Here is a 10,936-nt window from a genome sequence, read left to right as displayed (position 1 = left end):
CGTTTCCGTCGTGCCGCACCTCTCGCAAGGTAGTCTGCGCACGTTCTTGGCCGCCTTCGGACAGGGCATTTATATACAGGGCAGCCAAGTTCATTCATGTCGGACATTATTCACCGCATTTCTTTTTTTTCTTTTTCGTGATTACGGCGACTGCAATAACTATCAATGCAATGAAACCTGGTGCCGTTCACCTCGCATGTCCCAGTGTGCAGTGTGACGGAGCCGGTTATCAACAATAGCACAATGGACAATGCATTGACGCTTCGAGCCGTTCGCACCGCATGGAGCAATACAGTGGTAAACAGTCGAGGAGCCTGATAATAGAGAGTTTTAGTATAGCGTTAGCGTGATAGCGGACCTAAGGGAAATTACGTTAGCGTGCCGCAAGCAACTTATCCCCACAGACAGTTTTAGCATAGCGTTTTGAAAACGTTAAACGCCATCTGCTTGACATGGATGCTAATGGTCCTTCTAAAATGGTCGACACGGCCGCTAACTTGCCAAATTATAATATTTCCGAGTTTTTTATACGAATTATTAGTGCAGTGTTCATTTTCGTCTGCAAAATGACCCCGAAATTACAATAAAATGAAATAAAAACGTAAAACAGTGGCGCCATCTAGTAATGGCGCTGTTAACTACAAGCCGTTGGAGTATAGTGCCTAGAATATTGCTAGTGTGCCGAGGGCGTCCGCTTGGATGGCTCGGATGGCAATGAAAGCCGCCGCCAGCCGTGCGGGGGCGCTGCTAGGCGCGAGTGTGCTGCTTCAGCACTCCAGTGTGCCCGCTTGCCTGTAAGCGTCGCCGGATGCCAACATATTTCGGAGAATGTTCGTCTTAACCACTGATATCTACCCCGCCGGATCTTCGTAGGCGTTATTAACAGTTTCTGTCAGCACTGCTGAGTGAAAATGTTGTAGGTCTTTTGTTTTTATATTTACAGAAGACAAAACGCAGCGTTGTGCGCGTGCCAGGTTCCGTTTTTTGTTCTGTATTTTGTTCTCTGCTTTGACATTTCTGCGAAAAAGCAGACGATAGCAGTTATCAGCCTAGTCATACAGTTTAGTGCGTGTATGTGTGTTTACATATCAATAATCCGGGAATGTTGTTGTTGTTGTAGCCTACGACAGAATGGCACATACCCACTCTGGGGGATCGGCCAAGAATCTGGGAATAAAAAATGATACCCGGAACGATTTCAGCTTTTATTTCATCAGAGAAAGAGCTCTTTTTTTCGGAATCTCAACACAAGACAGTACAAATACACAATACAAAATACACAAGCTCAATACAAATTATGCAAACCGGCATTCGACTTTTCAGCTTTACCTTGAACTATTGGCAGTGCCGCAGCTTCAAATACTTCTGCCGCTGCCTTTGTCCTTGACGCTCTCTGTTCAAACCTTTCACAAGGAATCGAAGTCGCAAAAGAATGTAGAACTTAAGCACAGTTGCTAAAGTATTTTTTCCGTGTTCGGGACACCCTAGCTGAGGAAATGTCAAAGAGTGCAGACACTGCGCAAACTCCTGCATGCTGCCTTCGTGCAGCTTATTTTTACTAAAGAAAGCAGTGAATGCATCCTCCATGACCCTTACAGCCTTTGCTAAGTCATCAGTTGGATAAATCAGCCCACCGTTATCAAAATGAGCTGTGAACCAGGAGTCAGCATCGTTCTGTGCATCCATTCGGGTGGTGCACAACAGGGCTGCGCAGCTGGTACACGGATTTCTAGCAACAGCTTTTCTAGCCACGTAGCCCGCAGCGTAATAAACTAAAGCTGAGTTGCTCTTTTTTTCAGAATATCCTTCATGGTCATCTTCAAGCTGAATGGATCGAAAAACATTCTCTGCTTCGTCAATGTTTCCACTGTCGAGAAGGCTGTCCAGTGTTTCTGAAAAGGACTTGCCTGCCACTTCAGGCACATCAGCAGTAGTTAAAAGGGATTTAACAACTGCAGGAGAGCAATTGCCTCCTCTTGGTGACCTTGCAAGGTTGTAAAATGACAAAAGGTTGACAGTTATCAGAAACTGTGATACAGTAGGGTGGTCGTTGCATCCTGAAGACTGCCTGATTATCCCAAAGAGATCTTCAAGTTTGTCTTGGCTCAAACGTGCAGTTAAAAGGTATTTGAAGCCTGCAACAGTGGTGAGGTGGGATAACAGCTCTAGAGTGCTTTTAATTGTGATCCTCAGCCCTGCAGCTGTACTTCCGGTCAAAAAGCCTCCTCCAGCTGGCTTAGCATTGGCCTCCCACTGCTCTAAGTAGTCTAAAAATTCCTGCATGAACGTTACATTTGGACTGTCAGGCTTTAATGCTCTCGTGCTCACTCTTGCTGTCATAACTCGGATGAGTTTGTTGAACAGTTGAATGAAATCCTCAGTTGGCTGCACTACTTTGTACTGAGAGGTGACATGTTTTCTGTGCACAAAGAGCCCCTTGATAACCTCGTCCCCAAAAAGCTGGAAAGCGAGATTGACTTTCATTTTATCGAAGCAGTTGGGCTTGATATGTGCATGTGTAATGCTAGGCATGGCCTTTAGAGTTACGCTGTCACGATCTGCATCCCAGGCTGCCTGTATTATTCCACTGTGAACTGGGCCAGATGGTGTCAAATAGCCCTTGTGAACAAATCCATTTCTAACATTCTTAATTAAATGAGGAAAATCGGAAACGAAGAAGAGCTGCCTTGTAGGGTCCACAGGATGCTGTGTGCTGTTCTTGATGCGGCCATCTGCACAGACTAAAAAAAAAGGTGGTAATTGGATTTCTTCTATAAGTAACTGAATGCTTTTCACATGACCTCTAGAAATATAACAAGGAAATACTAATAAAACAACGACAGTAGTAAATAGTGGATAGACATATTACCAAATTAAGGAGTCTACATAGCAAATACTTACAGAAATAAAACATTCACCTGAACGCCGACAGAACAAAAAATTTATACAGCTGTCTATTAAAGAAGAGGTACTGTGATAACTGTTTTGCGCTCCTAAACTTTACCGAAGTCATACAGTTATCTTTAGGGCGATCATCCTTACACTGATGAATACTCAACATACTTCAATATATTTGATACAAGCTACAGCGTCAGCTTATCAAGCGAAGGCTTAATATAATGAGCACAGTAAAGATTCCGTATATTGTTCTATCCTGGCTATTTTTTTCTTCACATGACACAAATCTCCATGGCAATCTCACCTTGTACACCCAAGCGCCGCCACATGCTCCGGTTCCAGCTGGCGCCGTCGCATGTTATAGTGTCTACAAATAAGCCAGCTTGTTCTGAAAGAATAGTGGCTTCTACAATGATCTTTGCAAGAGTTGGCGCCTTCACATTCCCCCTGGAAGCGAAAATTCCAAGTATCTGCGTCCAGTTTCCTGAAACAGGGGCAAGTGAGAATAATACGGATATGTGTTGCTGGCAAGTGCTAAAATTGTACATCTAGAAAATGTAATTTCAAACAGCTTACCTGTGAATGGCTGGAACAGTACAATCATACCGTGGTCCGCCAGAATGCCTTTTTGGTCACTTGATGATTGGTCGCCAAGGTCAACGAAACCCTCAATGCCACCTGAATTGCAAAAAAAAAAGGGATAATACTGAGCCCTTTATTCTTTCTTACGCCATTTCCAAATTTTTACCTATGCAGCAATTCAGGTTGAGCATTGATTTTCTAAAGTTAAATTGGAATGTGCCTTTGGAACTAGGCACCTGAAAATTAAACCGATGATTTCATGCATTGTGGACATGGGAGTAAAACTCACCGTTATATTTCACATCAAGGTGCTCTGACAACTTCAGTTCGTCGATTACGAGACCACCATGACGGCTGAAGGCATCCATGTCCTTTGTTTTTTCCCCGAGGGCAGCGTACACTTTAGGATTCAGTCCAAAGCAACCCTTGAAGCGTTGTAGATATTTCTTAAGGCAGGTTCGACCTGGAAGTACCATGACTTTTTCTTTCCGCAAATGTTCATAAAGTCTGGGACTGCGCATCCGCATCATTATGCACTCAACAATCCATTCGTCAGAGTAAGCCATTCCTCTGACTGATTTTCGTTGAGCAGCCGCGAAGCAGTTCTTGACTGCAAGTTGCTGTTTCTGAGGGAGAGCCCGAATCCTAGCTTCTAGAGCCTCTTCGGTGATTGATTTATTTTCTTCTTTCATTCGAGCCACTTGTTCCTGCACACTGGCAAGTTTCTTTTTTGTCCTTCTCAAGTTGCGGGAGATGTTCTGGCGTTTATTTTTCTCACTGCTGGTCCTTTTCTGCTTCTTCAACCTGCACATTCGGTTTTGAGCAAGCACTCGCTAGTATTTGCATTGGGCACAGGAACTTCCTTCAGTTTCCGTTGTTAGCAAGCACCTTGCTGCAAAGTACATCTTCCTGTACTGGACATGTTTGCTTGACACTGGCTTTATGCCACTCCCACAGCAAAGGACCATCACAGAAACTTTCTGTACCAGCAATTCTGCCTCGCTACGCGTTGTAAGCACCTGCTTGCTGTGCTCCCTTCCTCGCAAGTGCACAGTGGCTAAAACAGTCCCCCCTGCAGGCAAGGCCTTGCTAAATGTAACCATTCTTTCAATGAACAAAGTTTCGAAATTGTTTGCTTCGGCTTCGCACAAAGCATAGCACAAATTTTCACCGGACGCACTTGGGACTTTCATCCATGCAATCGGGATGCAGATATCACTAAATGTGTGGCCACTCTCGGCTGACGGCAGCTGTACAGCCTGGCTGCGACGGCCGCGGTGACTCTTTCTCTGAACCGACCCTTTCGACGGGGTTGATGCCGGCAGCGGCATCGTCATGACAGGCAGAACTGTCAATATTATCTTTTGCACTGCTATCGGTCACATCGAACGGCTCAGATTTGTTTCGGCGCCGTTTTGGAGTAGGCTCCTGCAAACAAAGGTTCCTCACCTTTCTCTTGAGTGCTTTTTTGGGCACTAGATGCTTGGGATATTGCTCAAACAATGTTGGCACGGCATCAGGTGTTAGACGCGGTTTTTCTCGAGCTATCTCGTTCACCACGCCGTTCACAGTCACCTTGAATGAACGTTCAATGTATTGCTCCTCAAAATGTTTCTCGCACACCACGGATGCTGGTGTCAACCGCCGGTCCTTTCTTTTTATCAGTCTTTCCCACTCCAGCAATCGCGCAGCGGCGGTGGGAGCAGTAAACAAAGAAACATGCTGCTTATTCGAACGGTACCCACTTGTACACAGCGGGACGAAACACGTTCTCTCCTTGCTCTGTCTCTTTGGTTTGGACATGTTGTGTCGATAGCACGTGATGAAGTGGCACCAAACATTAACCCTGTGCCTCGGTGATGAGCAGATACGGACACAAGGCAGACAATAACGGGCGCACAGCAGCAACAGCTTTCAAACGTGTGACTTTACGATGCGAAAGTGCCGCGTCGTCTGCTGTGGCAGTGCCCTCCCGACCAGCAGCGCCATCTGTCGCCTGCAGTGGGCTTTCATCGGAAACGCAGCCATCCTCTCCCATAGCGGAGCCCTTGCGCTCGTCACACTAGCTGTATTCTAGGCACTATAGTTGGAGCAAGAATATTTGCCATCACATTACGTCTAATGTTAAAAAAACTTATGTAAATTAAATATAAACTCTTTTTACATAATTTAAGTCCATAAAGCATCGCGAAAAACCTCCAAATCTATTTTTGTCTCGTTCCAGACGTTCTTGCTAGGTTTCTGCTGCGTTTCGGGCCGTTGCAGACGGTAGCAGTGCAGCTTGAGTTTCCATTAGGCTTGCGCGCTCCAGAATCGAGAGCGTATCTCAAAAACTGGGTTGAATTGCAGCTTAAACTTTATCGTCGAAGCAAGGTAAGTCATAGCGAAAACCAACAACACCAGTAGTTGCCGGTAAACATGCCGACCGGAATCGCAAGAGCTGCTGAATCGGCTGAAGCGGGCGGCTCTCGCTTGAAAGGACGCCGCCATGTTTCCACGCTAAGGGCGCAAAAGCCGCAACGCTAAATTCTGAAAATTGCGTGCGTACGCTAACGTTATTTCCCCGTTAGCGTTCTGCGCATGCGCACTCCGGACCCGCTATTCCGCTATGCACGCAATTACGCAAAGCCCGCAATACTAAAACTCCCTAATGAGAGAGACAGAGATATAAAGGTATATTATTGAATTGCACTGATAACCGGCTCTGCATGCAGGTTCTTCTAGTCAAGAACTTTAATCGTACCGATATGAGATACAGGACGCTACGCGGGCAGATATGCCCGCGTAGCATTTGATAAAGTGCCACATAATAAATTGTTACAGAAACTTTACGACATGGGAATAAATAGCAGACTTATCGAGTTCATTAGCTGTTACCTAGAAAACAGGTATCAGTACGTCCAAGTTGACAAGTACTGCTCGGAGGCACTGCAGGTGACATCAGGGGTACCACAAGGCTCGGTTCTGGGACCGATTTTATTCCTTATTTATGTTAATGACATCGTGAAAGTCATACACAGTGATGTTAAGATAAAGTTTTTCGCAGATGACTGCGTTCTTTACACCTCGGTTAAATGTGCAACTGACCAAACTAAACTTAACAAAGCCCTTGCTGACGTTTCACTTTGGTGCGCAAAGTGGAACATGTTTTTAAATGCTGATAAGTGCTTAGTCCTCCGCATATCCAGGAACAAAACCGTTTTACAACATTCTTATTCAGTAAATGGCACTGCACTTAAGGAATCGCCGTCTGTTAAATACCTCGAAGTTACTATTACACACAATCTGAGTTGGGGTTTTCATATTTATACAGTCTGCACCAAAGCCTTTAAATCTCTCTGGTTTATTAGACGCAAGCTTTCAAAAGCCCCCATGCACGTGAAACTAGCAGCCTATAAAGCGTTGGTCCGGCCATGTCTGGAGTATGCCTCGTGTCTATGGGACCCTTATACAAAGAAAAATATTTCCAAATTAGAAAGGGTACAAAGAACCGCGGCCAGATTCATTTGCAATAAATGTAAACGCACTGACAGCGTGACAGAAACGATTGATTATCTTGGTCTCGACGCACTACGAGCGAGGCGTTCCGAATGCAGATTAAAATACTTGTATTTAATATATAACAATATAATAGAAATCAACAATCATAATTTCATTACCACTCACACACTACGCACAAGCTCGCATTTTGATAACGGGAAAATGATTCGTGAATATAGCCCCCTAAACGATACCTTTAAGTACTCATTTTTTCCGAGAACCATACGCGCTTGAAATAAATTGCCTAGGAATACTGTCGACAGTCCCAGTGCGCAAGAGTTCGTTACAAACCTGAAAATGTTGGGGTGAAGTTGTACTTGTATCCTTGTATTGTTTCTTGTATTCGTGTATTCTTGATTCTTGTATTTGTTTTTTTTTGTGTCCACTCCTGCTTGGAGGCAGGCGACTCTGCAGTATTCCCAAATAAGTAAATAAATATGCAGTGTTATCCTCAAAGGTCAGTGGCATCGTGTGTCTGTCGTTCCTTCGTATGTTCCTTCGCGCTGTTTCTTCCTTTTAAATTTCAGTGGCACAGAGTCTGGTTGGATGGGGTTCCATTCTCAAGTGACCGGAAAGTTGCTCCTTTCTTCCTTGCTTGCACGAAGAAGGAACCAACATGGCTTGATGTGTATAGGCATGTCTACAGGCTTGATTTTCGAGCTATGTGCACCTAATGATGGTGTGCACTCTAAACACGAATAAGCCTGTATTGCGGCAAAAAAAAAGCAGTAAGCTGTCCTCTGGTGCACCCTCTTTTAGGGGCACGCAGGATATGTTGCCCAAGTCCAGGGGTAGGTTTTGTGGGCGATTCCTCTGCGCGGGGACGCACAGGCAGTGACTCGAGGCAGGTCTTTGTACAAAAAGGTTTTATCTCACAATGCAGGGGGGTCGGTCGTCGTTGGGACAGCGGGGTCAGGTGGTCCTCTGGCAGGGAACACTCACAGTTGGCAACGGAGACAGATTCCATCTTCAAAACATGTCTAGCAGTTACAAAGGTTTTAACCCATGTTTCGGCCTCCTTTATTTGCTAGCTCCAAAATCGTTGGTGCCGTGTTTAAAAGCTTCCTTCTATCGCCATACCCGCATCCAGTTACCATGATTTTCGGTGGGAATATGCCTCGTTTCCAAGCACTCCGTACATTTATAGTGACCGAAATCTACCCGGGGACTTGGGGAAGCATACCTTGCCCCTAAAAGGGATGTTCTAGAAGACAGCTTACTCCCTTCTAACTCCTATATGGGCTTATTTGAGTTTGGAGCTTTGTGGCGCCTCTGATTGGTCAGAGAGCTCCATTGCAAATGCGTCACAGAAACGACGCAACCGTACTCATTTTTCGCAGGCGGTTTGAATGTGGAAGGGCTTCGGGACTTTCATTCATTTGCGATTTTATCAGCAACGCAGCCACCTTTCCACACACACACAAAACATCGGTAGTGTTCCCGAGGAGAAATCTATCCGTCTTGTCTATTTTAGTTTGGTTTATGGGGTTTAACGTCCCAAAGCGAATAAGTCTTGTCTATTTTGATATTTCCCTCTAGTGTCCCTTTAAAGGGCAACTGGGGCGTCTTGTTACCTATTCAGATTTTATTGAAGATTCTATGTACGTTCTCCTGTTTTTTTTTGTTCTTTGTGCCATATTTAGCAGCGGGGCGGTATTTTGTTGCTGCAAAAACGAATTTTAAAATTTCCCATTTCGTGGCCTCAATCAGGTAGATTCCTGCTTACATCCTTGCGTGTGTGACATCACTGGACGCACGGCCGTCGATATTCGCCCTGCGTTTGCTGAAGGAGAAAATTTCGAGCTTGCGTTTGGTCATTTCAGTCAAATAATGACTCAAGCTCTCACTTACAGTCGCTAGTTCGGCCAGTCAACGCGCACACGATAGGCTTTGTGACAGTACTCGTGACATCTTAGGACTGCCTGTCGTGACGTCATTGTTTGGTCAAAACCCAGTTTCAGTTTCCTGGTTTCTGCTATATTTAAATTACACAACGCTTTTGCCAGAAAAGGGTATAGCTAAACATAGTGAATATTATGGAGATGCTGTTTTATGCAGCGAAGTGAGTGATGTTACATCCGGCTAAATATCATTTAATTTTTACGTAACGATTTTTCCACCAGGATTACAAATTTCGGCAGTGATATATTAATAGTGGTACAGGAGTCCAAGCGAATTCATCCCCTTACTAAAAGCGGGGAAAAAATGAATGCTACTCATTGCGGAACGAATATTCTTTAAGCGGTGATGACTGCTTATCATCTGGAAGGTCTGGATTCCGCTAAGATGTACAGGGTCACCCGCTTTTAGCTTGAACGCGAGAGCGGCATGGCTGCGCTCTTCACGGCGCCAGTGTATCCGTCCCATGTGCGCGTCAGAGGAAGCGAGGAGTGGCGGGCGACGAGGAGCACTAGCAGCCCCGGGTCCCTCTAGGCCTGCGCCACTTTGCCTCCATGCGTGGCCGTGTCCGTCCGAAGAGCGCAGCCACACCTCTCGCGTGCTCAAGCTATAGGGTGGACGGCCCTGCGCAGTAAAACGATGTATCTATGTTAGTGTATTGCCTACTAATAGCGTCACGTGGTTTATGACAACGTCATAGACAGAGAGAAGAAGAGTGCGCTAATGAACTCTTTATTGGGCTTGCTTGTGCCAAAAAAAAGAGTTAAACTCGGTGGCGGCGGCGATAGCGGTCGTCGAAAAACAGAATCACCGCCGCTCTCGGCCGCCCGCCCTCTATTTAAACCTTCGGAAGGGCTTCCGAGATGAGGCGCTGAAAGAACCTACAACAGTTTGGAATATGAAAGTATAGCTGCGCAGCGCTACAAACTTTCCAGATAAATCTGGTCGTATCTATCGTCACAAAGCGATAGAGCCGCGTGCAGGCGGCTTTGAGCACAAACAAACAAACAAACAAGCATTACGTAGCTTCGTGACATCACCCCCCTCAAATAAGCATTGACCCAATGCTTAAAAATGAAACAAAAGGTAGCGAAAATAAACCCGCGAATGCTAACATTAGCGTATCAGCGAGCCTAATAAACCAACTAAAATACACGCTGAAAATGCAAACTGTAGTGTCCATTAAGCGTGTGATAGCGTTTCAAACGCACAACACGCGCCACTTCTGGGAGTGAGCGGCGCCGCTACGATGACGTCGCTCCATCGGCAACGACTTCGTAGTCGAGTTCATCTATTCGTATAAGGATTTTGTAAGGTCCGAAATAACAGTTTTTGCTAAAGCCTCGACGGCGGATTGGTGTCCACACCAAGACTCTTACCTGGATTGTACTCTGCGTAATGTTGTCGTACAGGTTGTAGCGTCGGCCTCGCTGGGCTGCTCGTCTTTGAACCATAGCCGGGCAAGCCGTCGGGCTGCTTCTGCGCGCTAAAGGTATAGGCGACGTGGAGGTTCTCTTCTTCGGTGACTTTTGGGAGGATGGCGTCGAGCGTGGTTGTTGCTTACGTGCCGCGGAGAAGCCGAAAAGGAGCCATCTGGGCGGTCTCCTGCACTGCGGGGTTGTAAGCGAAGACGGTGTACGTGAGGACGACATCCCATGTCTTGTTTTTCGCGTCAACATACATGTCTGCGAGGGCCTTGTTCAAGCGCTCGGTGAGGCCGTTTGCCTGGGGATGGTACGCGGTCCTCCTCTGGCGGCTTGTTTGACTGTAGCGCAGGATGATCCGAGTCAACTCGGCTGTAAACGCTGTTCACCTGTCCGTTATGAGTACGTAGGGGGCGCCGTGTCGCCCTTCTCGCGAAGACCCGCCAATGGTCGGCAGACTAGTTTTGTCGGCAACGCAGGCGTCGAAGCATGTGACACTGCGAAGACATCTGGCCGTCTTTCGTGTTGGTGTCGCTGTCGGCCTAGTGTGACAGCTTGGTCTGGCGATCGGCCGGCCGGTCATCAGTGTCGTC

Source organism: Amblyomma mixtum, chromosome 3 (genome assembly GCF_055824585.1).
Source record: "Amblyomma mixtum isolate Tamu chromosome 3, ASM5582458v1, whole genome shotgun sequence".
NCBI lineage: Eukaryota > Metazoa > Arthropoda > Arachnida > Ixodida > Ixodidae > Amblyomma > Amblyomma mixtum.
Note: the sequence above shows the minus strand (reverse complement) of the source record.